Below are 6,618 nucleotides of genomic sequence, written 5' to 3'. Positions count from 1 at the left end.
CTATATAAATAGTAAAACAAATTTGGCATCAAATCAATGATTACATGTCGTGAAGTAGGATTAGGAATTTATGGCTATTTATTTATTCATATCCAAATATTATGGTTTGATTTTTAAGCACAGTCATCTATGTACAGACCAATCTTGAAGAAAATAATGGCACAAACATATGTAGGTCATTCAAAATCAATTTTCAAGTCCTGGCTAGGAATTATTAGCACGAACACAAACCTTAGTCGGATTACTAGTAGAAATCATTTGCACAGATGAAACAACTAATCACTTATCACTTGTACCATTCAAAAAATCAATACACTACGTGGATCTAACGAAAGTTACTCAGATTTCATGGATTGGGAGAACATAACCATAGGATTTCTATTCGAAAGGGGGAGGCAGGAGTAACCAGAGAAACCCTATGATCTATTTGACACATAAATGGGTATAGATGACTAACCAGCTGTCCTTCGTCAATCGAGTCGTCGCTGGAGTGGTCGTCCGAGTCATCGCCGGAGTGGTACTCGTAGTCGTCGCCGGGGTTGTCACGAGAGTCGGTGTGGAACTCCGCCTGCGGCTGTGGAAGCTCGACGCTCTCGACGACGTCAGGGTGCAGGGATAACTCGCCGGTGGTGAAGGCAACCTATATCTCCATCTCCATGCCATGCTCCTGTGCTTTAGCAGCCCTGGCGTCGCCACTCCCTCCAATGGGGCGCTTCAGCGGCATCCTCATACACTGACGGCTTTGAGGACTGAGAGTGGCGTCGAGGATGCTAGCGGAGTGAGAGGATTGTGTGTGTGGCGTGGATGGAGGGTGCGGCCGCTCGGGCGCACCATTAATACGGAGTAGTTGGAGTTGTGGGAGATAGGCGGGTGGCGGTCAAACCGATGGCTCACCTCCCGGTGAGCCTGTGCACCAGACTGCTGGCATGCCTACCAAAGTTTCACAGCTACTCGCACGCCTCATGATGACACTGCGCATTGAGCACGCCTCCGTCAATTCACACACCTGCACGCACGCCTCCCGGTCTACCTGCGTGGCGGACTGCTCGCATGCGTCCCGTCAACTCACGCCTGCCTGCACGACACACAGGTCACGCGGCGGCACGTATATAGTTTTTCTATTTGGATGATTAATGCTGCCGCTTATTGCTTAACCGAAGCATGGCACATATCCATTGTTGGTATAACGCTCACAGTTTGAATATATAATTCGTTCGGGATATTGGTTCCCAATTATTAATAATCTACCGTTTGTAATTAGATAAAGATTACATCAAAACTGGTCTCAAATTTGACAAAAAAAGTACAATGCCACTTTGTATTAGTGTCCATATGACAACACGATAAGTTTCATGAACTTCAAATAAGTTTTGGATGTACTAGAATTTAAATATCAAGATTCTCAATGTTTGAAATTTTTTGCACGGGGAGTAAACATGCACCCAATGAGACACATGTGTTTTTGCAATCCATTTAGGTGCACTGTCACATGGGCATGTAGCTCAAATTTGATTTTTGCACATTATATCCGTGGAAAATCAATCAATTAATGTACTAAAACATCTTAATGATCTCTGTGATTTTTTTGAAATTAAAACGTACCTCCTTTGGTAACATATGTTCACTGCGGGATAATTGATTTAACATGCATCGTAGTTGCGGTGGATTCGCAGTGTGTGTGTGTGGGTGTGGGCGTCTGGGGGTGGCGGGTGGCTCGCAGTACACTACGAGTTGTGAGCCACCGTGTGGGTTGGCCGTTTTGTTAGGCAGGCCGGTGCCACATCAGAGTCTTGAATTCGTTATTTAAAACATTACACAACCCTTTCATACATACATGTTTTGGCCACATGCAGTCGATCGTTGTCCTACACGACACTCGATACTCGCGTGTGACGCTTTTTGTGGGCCCGCGAGGTCGTCGTCCATCACTTTGACGAATAGCCAGGAGTGAGGTTAATTTGACCAGCAAGGTAGAATCTTTTTTGTTTGTGTTATGGTGGTATATGGTATGCGTCGAAAAGGTGGGAGGGGACTAGCATATATACGACACGTATGCGTTCGTGAACAAGTACACCTCACTCAGTGTCAGGACTTTTCGGTTTCCGAGGCACGTGCCACATCAAAATTGTGAGATTGGCTATTCAAACATCACACAACACCTCTTTGGGCCACATGCATGCACGCGGTGGTTATCCTAGCTAGGACACTCACGTGTGACACTTCCATCTGTGGGCCCACGAGGCCATCGTCGATGCATGCATGCATCACTTTGACTACATCGGGAAAGGTTAATTAATTTCACCATCGATGAGGATTCTTTTGGATTGTACCTATTACGGCAGGAGCATATAGTATACGGTGAAGAGGGGGGAAGGGGACCATCATATGTAGTACGCTTGATGAACCTCGCTCTGTGTGGGTGCATGGTTTACGGTTTTTGAGGCATGTGGCACATCAAAGTTGTGCATTTTTGGTATTCAACATATATATGTTTGGCCCACATGCAAAGCGGTGGTTGTTGTCCTCTCGCACCCACTTAAGAGGTTATCAGCGATATCGATGCTTTCCATCTGTGGGCCCGCTTGTTCCATCACTACTTTTTGCCTCACAACACAAGAGAGGTTAATTTGAGTTAGGAGGGGGTTATTTTTTTTGCTTGTAATACGGTATATATATAGGTCATGCTCTGGGATGACATGCATGATACAGTTTGAGCACACACACATGCATGTGTACGCATGAATCCCTCCCATCGAGTCGAAGTGGCTAGTACAATGAGATATCATGAACCGATCTCGCTCTGTGTGGGGAGATAGTGTACGATTTTTGATGCACGCACCACATCAATGTTGTGAAATGGTATTCAAACATGCATGCACGCATCAGCTCCATACATATGCATGTAGTGGTTGCCTTCGAACAGTACACTCCCTCGCGTGGTTATCGGCAACAAGCCTATATATTCGTGAGCCATGTGGACATCCATGATCACCTTGACCGACAACAAGACAGGTTACCATGGCGGATTCTTCATTTGGTTCGTGTTATCGTAGTATAGGTCATGGTGAGATTCAAACCTAATTAAGTTTGAGCGCATATATGCATGCATGAATCCTCGTCCTGGGCTTGAAGTGTGGTGTAACATACATATGCATCGTGAACCTAACCCTCACTCGGTGTGGGGATTTCTAGTTCGAAATCACGGTGCCACATCAAAGTTGTTCCATTGTTACTCAAAACACACCTCTCCATACATATGTTTGGGCCAGACGCGTGTTGTGGTTGTCTTCGGGGACTAGCTACTTGCGTGATTATTGGCGAGCTAGCCCATCTCCGGGGTCGCATGGACTGCCATCACTTTGACCAACAACGAGAGAGAGATTGTAGGACCATGGTGGATTATTCTTGGTCCGTTTACCGATCCATCTTGGTGAGAGATGCCTCTCTGGCCCGTCGACTGAATGTGTGTGTGTGGCGGGGGGCTGCTACTTCGCACTTTGCTAGGTGAACCTCGGTTGGGGGGCATGCATTCATAGCTTAGGATTCCCTTCGTGGCAACACAAGGGGGGATGCTGCTAGCTGCTACTTCACACTTTGCTAGGTGAACCTCGTTTGGGGGGGTGGTGGTTGCATGCATTCATAGCTTAGGATTCCCTTCATGCTGACACGAGGGAGGGGGGCTGCTAGCTACTTCCCACTTTGGTAGGTGAACCTCGGTTGGGGGGGGCATGCATTCATAGCTTAGGATTCCCTTTGTGCCGACACGAGGGAGGGGGGCTACTAGCTACTTCACACTTTTCTAGGTGAACCTCTGTTGGGGGGGAGGGGCATGCATTCATAGCTTACGATCCCCTTCGTGCCGGCACGAGGGGGGGAAGCAATACGTGCGCTTTGCGAGATAGGTGCCACATCAAAGTTGCATTTGGTATTTGAAAATCAAACCACCCTTTTCATACATAAATTTGGTCCACATGCAAGTGTGTTCGTGTTCTGACCCTCTCCCGCGTCACTTTTCGCCAAATTTATGAACATTAGACAAGTCGATGACGCAACAGACATGGTTCACTCAAACTAACCGTGTGCCACGCCGGTGCCCTGTCACGCACACATCCGCACAGTACATTGGGCTCCACCAGGATTCCCCTCTCAAAAATATCTACCCGCCTGCAGCTTTTTTCTATTTGATAACACACGGTCATTGTGTTTCAACCGTGTGGGATGTTTCTTGTTCGCAGTCCTGCCTGCATCCCTAGAAAACATCTGCCCGCCTCGAGGGTTTTTTGTTCCATAACACACGGTTGTTATCTCCAGACCGTGTGTGATGTTTCTTGTTCCTAATCCTGCCTGCATCCCTCGAAAATATCTTCCCGGCTCGAGGGTTTTTCTGTTTCATAACACACGGTTGTCATCTCCGGACCGTGTGCGATGCACCATCATCAAAATTTTCAATAGCCCCGGCATTTCACTCCCGCGTTTGACTCCCATGTAGTAAAATTTTCAGTACCCGAGTCATTTCCTCAACAAAAAAACCCGTCCCCCTCCACACACACACACACCAAAACCTCCTCGGGCGTGTGCGCACACACACACACCCTCCCTCACTCGAAACCCTAGCAAGGTCCCCCCCCGCCCGCCGCTGCCGCTAGGCCTCCATTGTCAGCATCTGCTGGTTTGCCAGTCCAGCTTACCCACCGATCTCCATACCCAGGCCGCCCAGAGTTTCTTAGATGGTGCCTGCCAAACACCCCCTTTCCCACAGATCTCCATCCCCACCCCCACTCTAGAGCGTCGCAGCCTAAGCCCGGCTACGCATCTCGTGGAGCTCGAGGAGCGACTGGCCCAAAAGAGGTGTATCACGGTCTCTTCGCCCGACGTCGCCGAGGAAGCGGACGACCATTACTAGCGGCAGGCAATCAAGTAGCGGGCTAGAGTATGCGGACATGTCTCGACCGCTGGCTATGACATCGAGGTCATCGACAATGACGACCTGAGGCGGGCTATGTTACAGGTTAAGTGGCCCATCCCAACCCCTCGGGTTCAACCGCCATCGATCTCATCCATGGCCCTGCCGCTGATCTCCTCTGGCTCGTTGTCAACAATTTACCATCACTACAAAAAAAGACACATCCGTGACATTTTGGGCCGAACAATTTTTTTCTGTCATACATATGACACTTCTATGACGATAATTGTGACAAAACCCGGTATCATCATAGTTGTGGTGGGCTCCTACTTCTATGACAAAAAATCATGACAGAAAATGGGCTTTTCATCCTGGGCGGGATGGAGATGCAGCTGCATGACATTCTTTGGGCCGTCCATGACGGAAAAAACCATGGTAGAAGCGAGGGGGTGGAAAATTTTCGGGAGTTCCCAGTTACGGTGGGAGGTCAGGGGCCGAGCGATGCGTGTTTCTCTCATACACGTACGCACGTGTGTGCGAGGCGTTGGCTCTAGCTGAACCCGAGCGAGGCATTGGCCTCTAACTGAACCCGAGCGATTGCACTGGAGGCTACGCATTACTGAACCCAAGCGATCAATCGATGGCTGTTAACTGAACCCGATTGATCGATTGCTTCGCTACTGCTGCTAACTGAAGCCGATCGATTGGATGAATAGTGAGCGTTGCGGGGGGGGTGGATGAACAGTGAGCGGTGGCGTTGCCTCTGGATGAACAGGACCCCGTGGTGTGGTGGAGGGCTGGATGAACAGTAGATGGTGGAGGGGGGCCCGTGGAGGGGTGGTTGAATAGGACCCCGTGGTGTGGAGGGCTGGATGAATAGTAGACGATGGAGGGGTGCCCGTGGAGGGGTGCCCGTGGAGGGGTGGTTGAACAGGACCCCGCGGTGTGGAGGGCTGGATGAACAGTAGACGGTGGAGGGGCCCGTGGGGAGGTGGTTGAACAATAGCCGGTGGAGTAGCGTGCGGTGGAGGCTGGATGAACATGAGCCCGTGGAGGCTGGAGGAGGTCGATGGTAGCCCGTGGAGGCTGGAGGAGGTCGACGGTGGAGATGAACAGTATCCTGTGGAGTCCCGTTTTGCGGTAGGCCACACCCCTCCCGATGAACACGACCCCCATTTCGATCGTAGCGCTCCAACACAAGTCCGTTTCGTCCGTTTTGCGGTACGCCACACCCCTCCCGATCAATGGGACCCCGTTTCGACCGTAGGAGGTCCGGTTCGTCCATTTTGCGGTACACTACACCCCTCCCGATGAATAGGACCCCCGTTTCGACCGTAGGAGGTCCGTTTCCTCCATTTTGTGGTACGCCAGACCCCTCCCGATCAACAGGACCCCGTTCCGAACGTAGGAGGTCCATTTCCTCCGTTGTGCGGTACCCCAGGCCTCGTTTCCATCGCCTGTTCCGTCCAAGCCCTCCCGATGAACACGGCCACGCATTCCGTTCCAACCCAGCCGGTTGGCTCCCACACGTTCCGTTGCCTCCCGATGAACACGACACATTTCGTTGCCTGCCCAAGAACACGACGCATTCCATTGCCTCCCCATGAACACGACGACGACGATGTTTCCCCGTTCTGACCCAGCCATGTACACGAGCCCTGGCCGTATGTATGCGCGAGTACGCATTCGAGACCCCGCCCGTATGTACACATACG

This window comes from Triticum urartu, chromosome 2A, assembly GCF_056163025.1.
Source record: "Triticum urartu cultivar PI428250 chromosome 2A, HENAU_Tu73, whole genome shotgun sequence".
Lineage (NCBI taxonomy): Eukaryota > Viridiplantae > Streptophyta > Magnoliopsida > Poales > Poaceae > Triticum > Triticum urartu.
Note: the sequence above shows the minus strand (reverse complement) of the source record.